The 15,452-nt window shown below is 43.2% G+C and overlaps 1 protein-coding gene across 1 annotated transcript in view; it reads right to left on the bottom strand.

Moving 5' to 3' along the window:
- FOXP2 (forkhead box P2) overlaps window positions 1–11,368 on the bottom strand; it is a 544,046-nt gene extending 532,678 nt beyond the window's left edge. Inside the window, exon 1 of the mRNA XM_035020960.1 lies at window positions 11,179–11,368. The gene's annotated coding sequence lies outside the window, so the exon portion shown is untranslated. The remainder of the gene's footprint in view (window positions 1–11,178) is intronic.
- Between the last annotated feature and the right edge of the window lie 4,084 nt (window positions 11,369–15,452).

Raw genomic sequence — 15,452 nt, 5'->3', positions numbered from 1 at the left:
GGGGTTAGAGATTAAGACCGACTTTATTTAAGGGTGCCAACTTGTAACTTGCTTGTAAATAAGCCATAGAAATCTAGTGTATAATGAATATAGATAACAATATGGTACTACAATTATGTAATATGATAAATATCACTACAACGCCAATCATGTAATATACAAATGTATCAAAGTAACACACTAGGCCCCATAAATTTATACAGTGTAAAAACTTGCCCAAAAAAAGACTTGAAAGGACAAAACTATACGGACAGAAAATAGATCAGCAGTTATCAGGGCCTGGAGGATAAAAGGAAGGGTTGACTAAAAACCACACGGAAAAATTTTGTAGCATGATGGGACTGTTCTATATCTTAACTATGGTGGTGATTACATAAGTATCTATGTTTGTCAAAATTTACAGAACTTTACACTAAAAGGGTGAATTTTACCATATATAAATTATCTTTAATAAAAAAAGGAATGAAATTAAAGAGCTTAAAACAACTTTATAATGATGAGTAATTAAAATATGGTTTGTGTCATCAAATAGACACATAAAAGAAAATTACCAGAATCATTTCTACAATATAATAGCCAATATATTATTATTTTTTAAAGATTTATTTGAGAGATAGAGAGAGCACATGAACACTGGGGGGGAGCAGAGGGAGAGGGAGAGAATCCCAAGCAGACTTCCCACAGAGCACGAAGCCTGTTGCTGGGCTCAATCTCAGGACCCTGAGATCATGACCTGAGCCCAAATCAAGAGTTAGACGCTCAACCGACTGAGCTACGCAGGTGCCCCAACATATTATTTTAAAATGAAAGGTCAAATGTATAGCCAGATACATTTTTTAAAAATAACTAAATATATTTTTACTGTCTCAAGAATAGTTAACATGTAAAAATAAAATTATTCATTCACATTCCTTTTCTTAAATATCCTCTCATAAGAAACATAATCTAGGAATAAGAAAATAAACATTAAATATTTTTCTTAGTTATGTATTCATAGGTTGTTACCATATATTCTCTTTCATTGTACATTTGCACTTAAACCTTGATCTTATATAGTCAGAAAAACAAGTTGTCTCTCAAGATGAAAACAAAACTTATGACAATGTTCCTTTAATATAGCAATATGAGTAAGCATGTACTTAGTCATATTTTAGAATCTGGCATTGTCACAGCCCAGTGGAAATGATATATTTTCAGGATACAATTAAAAGGATATAGAACAAATCTGTAAAATCAAGTACCAATTAGACATAACAGATCACGTTGCCTTTCTCCTGTTTGTGGAATAGTATGAGCAACAGACATGTAGGGTAAGAGATAGCTGGACATTTATGAAAACTACAAAAGAGCAAAGAATTAGAAGGATAAAATAACTTAAAAGCATGCTTTTCCAGAAGTAAATATTACAAATTGATCAAAATTATAGATTTAAAATTATTTTATTTGGGACAACACAAAGTCAGGCTGTCCAGTGAATTCTATTTTTAGTTACAGGAATATACATTCTCTATAACGTAGGACAAGGTAAAACACATTGAAATGTGCATGTTTGCAAGCTTACATCACTGCTAGAAACTCCCAGGATTTATAATCCCTTACCTTCTGAGAAGGAATCTTTGTTGCTGTTCTCCTTGTTTGTCTGCATCAAGACAAACCTTGATTGCCACAAGAAAAGCAGCCGGAATAAAGAAAGAGACCACACTTTGCATGACGGGAGGGCACACTTCATGGGGTGTATACACTTGGTACGACTGTATGTGTTGCACAACGGGTGGATGGGGCAGCAGAGCAGTGAAGGACTGATCTAGATGAGGCTCTAAAAACTTTTTAGCAGTACCCAGGAGAAGAAGAAAGATGCCTCAAGAGATTTGGGGCAAAACTTCCTATGTGGCACACTGTATAAAACCGTGTCACTCCCTTTAAGCCAAACTGCACCAAAGGTATGTAGTATTCCTGCAGCTGGGAGTTGTGTTTCCTTTAAAGCAGCACAATGCATAGGCTGGACCATGTGGCAGCCCGACATTTTATGTGGGTTCTAAAAATGTATGTCTGTGTGTGTGAAGTCCATCAAAAAGGGGAGCTCTAATTTTAAAAGACAAAGTTTATCAAACAGCTTATCCAACTCCACACTTTATTTCTGGATTGGTGACGCCTCGAGCTAAATATATGAATGAGCACAGGACCAAAGCAAAATTGTGAAGAAATTAATATTTTGGAAAGTTAATGACACACACTTCAGGGGACAGAATGCCAGGTGGTTATTTATTCTTCTTAACCCAAACATGATGAACCCCGTGTCCACTCTACCTTCTCTGCTTGTTTCAGTGTTCTGGTTAAACGAGGGGAGGCTCCATTCCTGACAGAGAAGGGGAGGAGTGGTGTGAAAATATCCAGTGGGCTAAGATAATAGAAGAATAATACTTTTGAATTTTAACTGAGTCCTCCTGAGCTGCATAAGCAAAGTTATTTGTGGTAACTGTTGTTAGTTTTAATTGTTTTTATCTTTTTCTTCCATTCCTTCATTTATGTGTGTTTATGGCTGTAAAGGAAGAACATGTTCACAGCTTCAAATTTGGTTCTATGTATTTCAAAAAAGAATTTAATTGGAAATAATCTAAAAACTAATCCAGGCTCTTTTTAATGTTGGAGGAAATAACCTACCCAACATCACACAATAGTTACAGACAGACCAAGTACCAGAATGCAAGTCTCGTAGCACTTAACACAGAACACTGCATAGTAAACCAACTGACTATTTTACTAGCTGCGATAATAAGTATACTTTCCAGAAGAATCCATCTTCATTCACATTCTAATATGCATTATTATTACTAAAGAAGTGCTTTAATACAAAATTTCCAATTCAGAAAGGGAAGGAGAATACACTGGAATAGCCAGATGCAACATGAGGGCACTGGGTGTCTAAGGAGCCAGAGAAGAGTAGCAAAAGATGTAAGTTAGTAATTTTTTAAAAAGGAAAAAGTGGGGTAATTATGTAATAAAAGCCCACTTTGCCTTATTTCACAGTTTTCCAAGGGCTACACATTCACTGATGGTATAATAAAGTATCAGAATAATTTTGAGAGATTTCATAATTCAGTCTGGAGAAGGGAGAAGGGAAAAAGAAAAATGAGAACAAGGGAGGCAAAGAAGAGAGCCCTCCTCCTTCATTATCAGTAGAAAAGATTAGAGACTCCTTTCCCTATTTTCAAGATATTTAAAATAAAATTGCTGAGCAGGTTAGTGCATATTTCAAATATGGACATAATATGTGAGAGGGAGATCTATAGAGCATTAGGTTTATAAGAAAATAATCAATGGGGATTAAAGAGTGCACTTGTCATGAGCACCAGGTGATATATGGAAGTGTTGAATCACTAGATTGTACACCTGAAACTAATATTACACTGTAGGTTAACGAAATGTAAATTAAATAAAAACTTAAAAAGAAAATAATATATGTATTTGTATGATGTTTTATGGAAAGTTGTATCCCTTACCCATACCTCAGTTATGGGTATCCAAAAGCAATTTAAGCAAGTTCGAGTGAGATTTTAAATTTGGAGAGATGGACCTTCCATCAAATCATAAATCCTCCATCTGCTCTATTTAAGGATAGATACTGGAAGAATGAGACAAAAGAGAAGTTGTAAATTTATGGTGTGTGTGCCAACACAAAGAAGGAAAGCCATCTAAATCTAAAGGTTTTCAGAAGAGACTTGGCTTAACCCCTTTCCTCCCATCTTCCCCACAGAAATACTTTGTATGCCAATGTTGTATCCATAATGTAGCCTTTAGAAATATCTATGGACCCTATCTATGCTACTCATATTAAGATATAATTATGAAATAATATGATTAAATGTCATTTTGACTGTACTAATAAGCATTATTATATTGTAGCACTCAACTACTGAGCATTTGTTCTTGTCCAGAAACATAAGCATCCATTCACACCTTTCAAAAGTTAAGTGTAATATTGTTTCTCAGATCGGAATAAAAAAGATACAAAACACTGAACTTGAAGTAGGTCCACCAGAGAGCAGAACCACATCTTGGTCAATACAGTAGTGAACAGTTTTCCCAAATGTGATATGGTATAAAATAAGTGCAAGATGAGAAAGTAAGGTGAAAAGTAATTTCAGTCACACAGAAAGTGAGGCAATGATATAGACAGTAGTAATTTCTTGGACCTCCAACAACTCATTCATTCTTTCATTTAGTTTTAGAGCTGTTACCTGATGCAAGGCACTGTTCTAGGCATTGGGTTAGAACACTGAAGAGAACAAAATCCCTGGCTCCATGGAAAGTATATTCTCATTGGGAGGACATACGATAAATAAACAACTTTCTAAAATGTCAGCTGACGATGGTGCTGTGGGGAAAAGTAATGTACGGAAAGGTGGCAAAGCACGATCTATGAGGATTTGTTATCTGATACAGGACAGTCTTCTCCAATAAGGATATGTTTGAGCAGAGGCATGAAATTTGTGAAGATATCCGATTGTAGAGCATTTCAGACAGAGAACACAGAGAAAAATTCTGAGGCGGGAATCAGCTTCTCCTGTTTTGATAAATACCAAGGAAGCCAGTGTGGCGAGAGTTGACCGAACAAGAGGAAAATGCTAGGAAAGAATGTCAGATAGGTAGCAGGGGTCAAATAACATGGACTTATATAAGGTCTTTGTCTTTTATTCTCAGGGACATAAGAAGCTGCTGGAAGGTTTATAGAGAAGAGTGACATAATCACATATTTTTAAAAGATCGCTATGCTGTGTGGGGAACAAACTGTGGTGCCTAGAGAGAGAAGAGGGAGATAAATAGCTCCTGCTATTTAACAATTCAGGGAGGAGATGATGATGTCTATCTGATCAGATGGGTAGCGGCGCTGGTACCAACTAGATGTATAAAACAAGATTTTTTTTTTTTTTTTTTGAGGGGGCACTTAGCTAAACTAAAGGCAGACCGAGAAAGGGGAAAAAAAAAATCGAAGACAAAAAAGAAAGTAAAGAGTTAGCTAGAGGCATACAGATATAGATCACCCAAATCCTGGAACATAACTTTGGGTGAAGTAATGGTGAGGAATAGTTCTTAAGGATGTTGGGGATCTTTTTTTTAAATGAGATGATTTTATGACAGTCTACATATGCTAAGATGTTAAGCTATTTGGATTAGTGTACTATAAGTTTCTCCTCGCTATCTGCCAGTGAGAAATTTTATAAATGCTTTCTCTGAAATATGTCTACCACTGATTTTTTTCTTACCCCCTAAAATACACTTTAAGAAAGTTTGTTATTTTTTTAAATTGAGAAAAAGTTGCAAAATGATGGCTGTAGTTGTGTATCTGTACCAAGATGATACAAAACTAAAATAATACAAAAAAACTCTCACAGAAAATGTCATTATAAAAGTTGAGAAGAAATGAATACCACAGAAACTTTACACTATTTCTAGTAGCATGCCTTATTTGAGGAATTCAAAGTTAATTTCCTTAACTTCCTTTAAAAAAGTATAACATTCTCATGGTATAAATCTTTTAGGCTTATGTTAAAAGATCTTTAAAAAGAAACACTAAAAACTTAAATAAATTTTAAGTCAACATTGTCTTCCACAAAGTATATTTTAAGCCTTCCAAGATAGAAATCAAGAGAAATTAGGAACATTAATAAACTAAAAATGCTGAGAGCTTTTAAATCCCTGGGGATTCATTTGCTTCACAGCAATGTGCTTTTACAACATTTAAATTTTATTTGCTTTTGCTAATAAAAATAATTTGCCACAGAGACAGGAATGAAGACATATTTGTCAATATAATGGGAAGAAGGTATGTCCTAGAGATCCCTGGTAGATTGTAGGAAGAGGGAAGGATACAACTGAATGGGAAATTGAATTAAATTGGTAGAGTATAGGTCCAAGAATACATATTTCAAATATCAAGGAATTTATAAGGTTGAACCTGGCCTGCATAAATAATTTATGGAGAAAATGTGTTTTAAATAAAATTTTAGATAAAATTATATAAATTGAAGTAACACAGAATTTCAGTTGTTCATAGAAAGCAAGTTGGACAGGTGAAGAAATACAAGAAAGAGTAAACAAAGTTCATAATTACAAATTGAAAAAGTATTAGGATCCAAAGCTGTAAAACATTAAAATATAATGTAGCTTTGAAAATGAAATGGGTGAGATAACAGTCTACCTCCTTTTTGAGCCCTGATACTCTTAATTTGGCTGCTTGGCAAACTGTATAGGTAAACACAAATTCCCAGTCACTCCAATTATAAAATTGAAATTATGCTCCTAAGAATTAGAATAATACTTAGTAATACCACATTCGAGAAAACAGCAAATTACTGAAGCATCTATATAGAGAAAAGAGTTTTAATACATACTGAAAATAAGTCACCACATACATATAGGTTTACTTTTTCATCTTAATATTAATAGTGTTGGAACATAATGCATCTAAATCTTCTTTAAGGACCTCTCCAGCATCTCAATGTTCTAACGTTAACCTTTTAATTAGTCACAACAGTTCCTCACATTTCACCAAAAGTACTCTCTTTTTTGTTTGTTTTGTCTGGAAAATTGGGGGTGGGGTATGGATAAATACACTGAGCAGAGCAAAAGACTATATACAAAAGTACATCAGAGGCAATGACAAGGCAAAAGTAAGTCAGCAAATGGAAATAAGTACCCATTTATTTTAATAGGTAAGAATACCCACAGGGAAAGAATATTCCACAGGAAATAATATTCTACTATGTGAGAATTTATGTAATTCAATAGTAATGAATTTTCACATAAGCAATGCTGAGCTTAAGGGAAAAAAAAGTAATAGTATTTTTAGACAATCCCCCCAAACTATGCTTAGTTAGGCTGCTGAAAGAAATATTAATGGGGTCCACTTGCAGGTTCTGAAAAACAAATGAAGAAGCTAAAGTTCTAGAAGAACTCCATAAAAATGTAATGAAAAAGACTTAAGCCTCATGAAGAAAAAAAAAGAAAAAACTCTAAGAACCTAGAGTATTTTACTTGATAAAGACTATAGAAGTGATATGACTGGAAGCCAAGTATATGAAGAGATATCAAAGTTGGATCTAAGAAGGTATTTACATCATCTAAAGAAGGAATAGAACTAAAGTAAACTATGGCATATAACATTTGATTTAGGCATTAGATTCTCTATGAATCATAAACACAGGAATATGTTTAAGGGAAGTTGCAAGCACCTGGATTACTTTTTCAGACCCTTAAAATATGCAACAGTCGTTCTGGGTTGGTTCTGATCAAGTTTGTTAGAACTCTATGAATCAGGGGGTACATAATTAAAGTTACTTTGAAAATCTATGTAAATCTTAAGCTCTCACTGGGCCTGATTTAAGAAACAGGATTTATTTTATTCAAAGGGCAGTATGAATCTGGGCACTGGTTAGAACATTTGGGATCCATTCATTTATCACTAAGAGTACTATCATCTATCACAAAGTTAAAGAAAAAAAATAGTTTGAGTGGGTCAAGAATTAGTTTCAGTAATTGTAATGAAATTGTTATTATTTCTGAATTCAACGGTGATTTGCAATTTTGTCTAACAACAATCATGTCAAGAGAACTTCTTAGTGACATTGTCTTCTTACAAGTCAATGGCTTCTTTCTGACTTAATTTAGAGAGGCAGAAAATATGTGACCACTTCCACCATTCAGTTTTCTATCAATATTATAACTAATAGCTGATCTAACATGAGACTATCAACACAGAAATAGACAAGGGTGATGAGGCAGAGCCAGCTATAAATCCTTAAAAATATTACAAATAATATGCCCTTTATGTAATTGAGTTCTGTATCCCTCACATTTTCTCTTGAAATAAAAATGTCTGGTAAATTTGTCTGGCTAAGTTCATTACACTGTTATATGCCCTATGAGTCTCAGTCAAACCATGAAGTTATTTTCACATATTTAAATATACTTTTCATAAAGTATAATTCCAATAGCTATGCAAAGAGAGTTGGTCTATGTTTTTAAATTCTCGCTTGTACAAAAGGAATAGAACTTCTCATTACAGGTTATCTGTAAATTTAAAGTTCACCTTTTTTCCTATTTTTATGGTGTGCCACATACAACAATTTCCCCCTATTTAGGTTTTTATAATATTACAAGGATTTATTTTATTTGTAAAAGCAAAACCACTGTACTATCATCAGTGCAAAGAAATAAAACTTTGATGACAGTTTATTTAGACACAACCATTAATAAATCTATTCATGTCTTAATGCAATCAAAGGTCTCCTTCCACCCAGAGTATGCATTCTATGAAAACAATATTCAAGTCTAAAATTTCCATCACTCTGAATCCCAAAATATAAGTTGAGAAATTTTGATAAACAGTTAAAAATAGTTCATAATTGTTATTTGTACATAATTTCCTTCGATTATTCTAGTACCCATTGTAGTGCAATAGTAACATACTAATAATCTATGTATAAAAAGAAAGCATGTATTGTACTGTTTAAATTGAATGGTAAAAAGTGTTCCAATAGTGAACTTTATGCTGATCTTTTTAAATGTGAGCGTCCTCTCTCCCTTACCTACAGGGATGTATCATCAGGTTTCCAGTCTCCTCTTTAAAAGCTAGTAACTTAATCACAATTAAACATTTATTTCACTTAGTTTTGGGTAACAATGAAATAGTGGGGTTCTTAAGCAGTACTGAATTGAACAACCATTGAACACGGGTATAGTTAGGCAATAAAAATTGAAGGAAGGAAGGAAGGAAGGGAGGGATAGATGAATGGAGGGAGGAAGGGAGGGAGGAAGGAAAGAAGGAAAGAAAAAACGACTTTTAAAAATCTTCAAAACCAAAATGAAATTTTATGACCCTAATGATCATCGTGTATATAACTTTATACCTGCTTTATTAATGGCATACACAAATAAATCAAATTTGTAAATTAATTGTTTAACACTACTAAACAAACACTACATTTTAAAATTCCACTACACTGAGAATATACTTATCCAGAACTCATAGTGACAGAAAAGATAAACAGGCCCCTTGACAACTTTAAAACATTTCCCGAGGTACGCCGCAATGCAAGATTGAAGAGGAAAATATCTGAAAGCTCATCCTTGCTTCAGTGTTGACCTCTAACATGGACTTGCTATTAAACACACCCCTCCTGTCTCCACTGCTGCCTAGCCAAATTATTTGAGTTAGAAGAGCGTGCAAAGATGTGCCTTCCAGGCAAACTTTTGTTTTCTAAAAGTTAACCTCTCCAAACACTTCCAGTTGGAAAACGTCCACTTCAGCTACTTGACACCAGGGCGTCGCTTTCTCCCCTCGGCTTACCTGCTCCTACTTAATTATTCTTCCAAGTAGACTCTGGGCACGTTGGGGAGGTAGCTCTTTAAGCACTTCTGAATCCATGATGACTATATATGTACACATCTTACACACTCCCACAGGTCTTTCACACCCTTTCTCCCTCCGGGGCCGTTCTCAGCACTCACCCAGGCCACGTCGGGAACGCCTGCCCACCTGGGAGCAAACAGTACTCAAGGAATAATCCTCAAGATCAAGAAACTGACTGGATTTCAACATGTGGTGAGAGAAAATGGGGGGGGGGGTGGGGCTGAAGCATTACAGATAGCAGCTGTCCATTAAGTGGTTTAAATCTGTTGGTTAAAAAGCTGAATAAACAAATACACAGATGGGTCTAGATCCTTGGGGATTCCGGAGTCTGAGGAGCCCCCTGAGCAAGTGTCCAGTTTGGCCTCTCTGGAGTCGTCCCTATGCAAAACTCGCACCGGTTGCGCTCTCAAAAGCCCCAGACTCGCACGTGTCCTTCCCCTCCCGTTCCTCCCAATCGGTGTCACCCCACGCGCCCGGTGCCCTGAGAGACTTACCTACGAGGTCTCAGAGGCTGAGGATAGTAGGGCAACTTTTCCTCCCTGCTCTAGACAGGCCCAAACGCCCTCAGCAAGCGAGGGTCCACGACGACGCTCGCGCAGAGGTCGGGGTGTCTGGGCGCGTCCTGGCCTGCGGGGCGGGGAGAGGCGCTCGGGAGACACGCGGGCGACGCGCTGGCGGCGCGCGCGGCCACCCAGTGGGTCCCGCCGTGCAGCCGCCGCATGTGAGCCGCGGCGAGCGCGAAGGGCCGTCGGGACCGGAGCTCTGCTGGGGTCACAGCCAACCCCGCGCTCCCGACTGCCCTCCGCTCGCCCGGGGCCTCCACGGACTTACAGGTTAAAAGACAACCGAGAAGCCCTCCCTTTCTCCGCAAGGTGCCCGCGCCCCTCCCACATTCCCTCCCTAAAGAACCGGGAGGTGCGAGTTCACCCTAAACCCACCCACAGAGTGAGGAGACCTTTCTAAAGCACAGTAAAAGTAAGACTAGGTGAGTTCCCGCGTGAAGCGGGTCCTGCTAACTGGGGACAGGGGAAAGAGCGTGATCGGGGGCAGCAGTCAAGATGCACCATTATCCGAAGCAGCACTAGGGGCCAGGAGTTTCTTCACTCGAGAAACAGGAGTGTCCCCTCTCCGCCTCTAGTTCCCAGGGAAGTACTTCTTAAATGAACGCTGAAGCGCCCAACTTAGAGACGGACGAGCTGCATGCACTTGCCCAACTGAGTAAATAAAGGTCAGCAGTTGGATCAATAAAGTGTGTGCTTCCAACCGCCAGATGTTTTTACTGTTGTTTCTCCTCCCAGGGGTAAGGGGGGAAGGGAGGAAAAGGAAGAGACAACAAACAATAAAAATAAAAGAGTAAACAAACACACATCTGGTGTTTCGACACACATTCTCCTCCAGCCGCGGTCCCTCTGGACGAGGCAATATTTTGCATATTCAAAACTAAAAATCATACGTGAGCCAACTGCAATCTCCCCTCTGTCGATTCTCCCTTCCCCCATCACAACGCAAAATGAAAAAGAACAACAAGTGGTGATGTTGGGTCCGGAAGGCGACCCCGACGCTGAGCCGAAATTTGACACATGTCACACCCGCCCCGCCGCACCGAGCGCTGCGGCTGGGGCGAAACTTTGCCGCCGCCGCCGCCGCCGCCGCCGCCGGAGGAGCGCGCAGCAGAGTAAAGTCGCAGCCCGGGCCGGCGTGGAGGTGGCTGGGACGGGGTGGGGTGCGGAGGTGCAGCGCGCCAGAGTGAGGACGAAGAAACTTACCGCGACCTGGGACGCCTGGGCAGCGTCCCGGGAGGTGGCACCCGCGGCGCCGAGGCAGAAGCCCCCAAACAACACACCCACGAGCGAGTCCCGGCAGCTGCTGCCGCGAGTGGGGGGCGCGCCCTGGGGCGGGGGGGCGGAGGAAGCCGCAGCCAGCGGACGCGGCCGCCGCATAAATAACCGGGACGGGCGCTCGCGGGCGGGCTGCGGGTGGCGCGGGGCTCGAGCCGGGGCGCAGCGGCCGCCGCGGAGCTGCACGCGCCGGCGTGTCTCGCGCTTTCTCGGAGGCTCGCGCTGTCTCGCGCTGCCTCTCCCCCCACCCGGATCTGTGTGTGTGTCTGTATGTGTGTCTATGTGTGTGAGTGTGCGCTGGCGGGCGCGCGCACCCGGCCGCGCGCGCGTGTTGTTGGCAATGCAAACTGTACACACACTGCGCGCGGAGCCGCCTCTCCTCCGAGGGGCGGGGTGGGGGAAGGGACGCCTCGGAGGATTCTAAAGTACTGCTGGGCCACTTGTTTGTTTTGTTTCACTTTGCGTTGTTATTGTTGTTCCCAAAAGTGGTTTGGGACCAGCCGGTTAGAACGCCTGTCGCCCCCATCCACCTATCTCCCCCGGTGCCCCAACTTCTTTAAGGGAGGGGGAAACGCGGAGCAGAATATTGTTCGGATTTGCAGTGGAGCCTCCTGGCTGACGTCAGGTCCACCTGCTATGTAAACAACTCGCTGGAGAACTTGTTTGTTCTGCGCCAGATCTTCCCCCACCCCCACCATTCTCCCCACCTCCAGCTCCGCCTCCTCCCGCTCGTCCCAGACGGCGCGTCGAGGAAGGGGGTGGGGAGGGAGGAGAGAACAAAACCGTATGCTGTATTGGCAAAGCCGAGTTGTGTCTGCTGCTTCTTGGCAGTCCCCAAAGTACGTCCTCTCAGCAGACGGAGCTGCTGGCAAATGAAACAGGGGATTCCACGTGAAGTGCAGAAAGCCTCGAAGGGATCCAAAGCCCTCGGTGGCAGGGAGTGAAAAGTGCATGGTAGTCAGAAAGGGAGACCCAAGCGTGCGTTAAAACGCTGATTGGCCTTTCTTTTCACGGTGCGCGCCTCTGCGGCCTGGGCTGGAGGGAGCCCGAGTGTCTTTCTCACTCTTCATTGTTGTCGTGGCTCCTGTCTCACTTGGTTGGGCCCAGGAGTTCTTGGGCTTCCTCGTGGTCGCTCAGCCCGGGTCATCGTCGCGGGGCTGGGCTGCGGGCCGGCCGGGGCGGAGCTTGGAAGGAAGGGGCCCGCCGAGCTGGGACGTTTAGGGTTTGAGGCTTTCGAGACGGGCCCTATCGGTGACTGAGGGATGCAAAAGTACCCGGAATGAAAGGAAAGAAGAAACTGCCAGAGTCCGCTCCGCGCGCACTTCAAAGCCAAGGCGCCAGCGCGGGGGGATGCGCGGGCCCAGCCTCCGGCACCCGGGTCCCAGCTCCTGTCGGTGGAGCGTGACACAGCCAGCGGGCCCACGCGGGACCAAGGAGATGACGAGGGAAAGGCCGAGGGAGGACCAGACGGGCCTGGATGGGAGGCGGGGACCCAAGCGGGGGGATTCCTCGGGAGTCCCTTCCCCACGCCCGTTCCCGGCAGGCGGTTCCTCCCGGCAGTCTCCGGCCAGCCGCTCGGCGGCCCGCGGGCTGCGCGACCCTCCGCCCGCCGCCTTCACGGCGACCTGCGCCTGAGCCCGCCGCTCAGCTGACAATCAGTCGCGGAGCGTGGCGTTCGGAAGGGCGCGGAAACTTCCTTCCAAATAGCTGCAACCAAGAGGCCGTTGCCAACAGAGCCTTGCCCCCGACTTCTTCCCGGCCAACTTTAACATCTCTGGGGGCAGAAGGGGCGGGGGGAGGGCGGTGGTGACCCGGGAGACGGGCGAGCAGCACTAACTTCTGCCTTTGAGTCTTTCTTTTCCTCAAAGAGCAGCGCGCCCTTTCTCTAAAGGGCAGACGCGAGCTCACGCACACACTTGGCACCAACTCTTCCCTTCAGAACCCGCAGGTCTCCCGGGGAGGAAGCGGCCCTGGCACCCACATCTGTAAACACACCGTCAGCTTTTCTAGTGAAACCAATTAAGTCAATAAGCCATGGGGCTGGTGGTGGGAAGACGGCCCCTGCCAGGAGGACGAGGAACGAGGGAGAGTTGAGCTTTGAATTGTGGTGCTTTCTGTGAGCTTTTAAACTCCAGGTAGTCCTTAAGTGCTCTGCTTATGAACCGTGTCTTTTTCGAAAAGCAGGTTGAATAGTGGACAAATAACCCAGATTTTTTCAAGATGGGAGCGGGAAGAGGAGAGAGCTGTCTTTAAAATTAGGAAACGCCAGACCCAAATGGCCCTACCTCGCCCTTCTGAAAGAGTGGGGGAAATTTCATGTTAAGTAATTTGCGTTTATGCTTCACTGACAAGCCTAAATAAAAGGCGGATTCTCCGAATTAACCTGAAACTATTTTGAAAAAGAAAAGAGCAAACGGTGTCGAAATCCTTGGAGAGCCGAGGATGTGCCTTTGCACAAGGTTTGCGAAAAAAGGTAACAGAACAGTCAAAAGGGCTACAGAGTCCCACTTTTCCCCCTTATTCTCCCCGCCCCCCCCCCCCCCCCCCCCCCCCCCCCCCCGTAAACACCGACCCCATTTACTTTCCTCTCTCGCCAGGGGTCTCAAGGAAGTGAACGAGAAAGGTTTATTATAGAGGAGTCTGGGCCACTTGGAAGAGAAGTTCAAGTTCCCAACGAGGAGAAAGAGGGTTACGCTCTCAAGACTTGGACCGGAGCGGGCTTAGTTAGCCTTTCACTTTTCTGTACACAAAGACACGTTTTGGTGAAATTCGCAGTCTCTGACGTTTCTCTCCCGTGAGTACAAATAGCAAGGAGCCAAGAGGTGCAAAAGGATATCTCAGTCGGAGGAGCACATCTTTCTAAATGGGCCGCGTACCCTTGTCAGGGGTCTTTCTAAGCGGGGCTGAGCCCGCAGCCCCCTGGTGCCCCCGCTTAGCTTCGCCCCATTATCTCCTCGCCTGCTGCCGTTCCCCGGGCCACCAACCCTTCCCGTGGGGAAGACGCCCAGCGAGTTGAGAAAGCAGGTCCTGCGAGGAGCCGCTGCCCCCGGCGGACCCCTAGCCCGCAGCCAATGGGCTGGGCCCGGGTTCGAGAGGTGAGAGTTCAGGCCCGGGGCTCGCCGCTCGCGGCCCCTCTCGCGTCGCCTCTCTCCCAACCCCCGCCCCTGGCCACAGTGCAGACACAGCCCGGCTACCAGGGGCTGCCACGGTGGCACGTAGTTTGTTGATGGGTGGTCATAAAATATATTTATTTGCAATTCCTTTAACTCGCCCACCACCCCTCCCCAGCATGGCCCCGAACACTGCGGGCTTTGTTCGCCTCGTTGCTGCTGGAGCCGGCCGGGGTTTAGCGCTCTGTGCTAACAGACTCCAAAAAAAGTTGAAGTGTAATAATAGGAAAACCGGGTTTCCGCAGCCGAGGAAAACGCTGAAAGGGCAAACAGCGAACGAATAGTTTTCTTTTGCACAAGTCACTGGTCAGCCCACTGGATCGTGGCAGCCTTGCAACGAAACACTGCCTAACAGAGAAAGGGGGGAAGCCAAATTCTGTCCACGTAGTCGCCGCGCAGGGTCTCAGCCACAGCTCGAGTCTCCTTTGCAGCACGTGGGGCTGCAAAATCATTTAGAAAGGTTCCAGGGGAAAGTTAAACGGGGCTGCTAGGTAATTGAGGAGTTTCACCAACTGGACCTCGAAGTTCTCTCACGAAAATTTATTTGATTTCAAGGGTTTTTTTGTTGTTGTTGTTGTTTTATGATGAAACCGCTAATCAACAAATTCCAAGCCACTGCCCTATTACGGTCTAGGAGAAAGATAAATTCGTTTGAGATGGTCTCTGCCAGCGCATCTTGCGCGAAATAACCCTCCCCAAATGAAACTAACTGAGGCCGGGATGAAGGACAGCAACGTACGCGAGTGACACGTGTAAGAAATTTTGGTTCAATGCTTCTCGGAGTGAACTGCTTAAATTTTTAGTTATTTGTTATAAAAATATAATTATTCAGACATTTAGGTCTGTTTTCCCCAAAACTTTCAGTTAAACAACAATTACATTTTTTTTTCCTTCAGAGCCCTTTCACTGCTGTAATTGCGACTAATACTTAAATTAGACTGGAGAGATCGCTGGGAGAAAGAGAAAGGGGCACATTTTATTAAATTATATTTTTCCTCTTAGAGATACCATCTTCAAAGTTGTATTACTCAC

This window comes from Mirounga leonina, unplaced genomic scaffold (assembly GCF_011800145.1).
Source record: "Mirounga leonina isolate KUSES-001 unplaced genomic scaffold, KU_Mleo_1.0 Mir_174, whole genome shotgun sequence".
NCBI classification, from domain to species: Eukaryota; Metazoa; Chordata; class Mammalia; order Carnivora; family Phocidae; genus Mirounga; species Mirounga leonina.
This window is presented reverse-complemented; position numbering and strand designations above follow the sequence as displayed.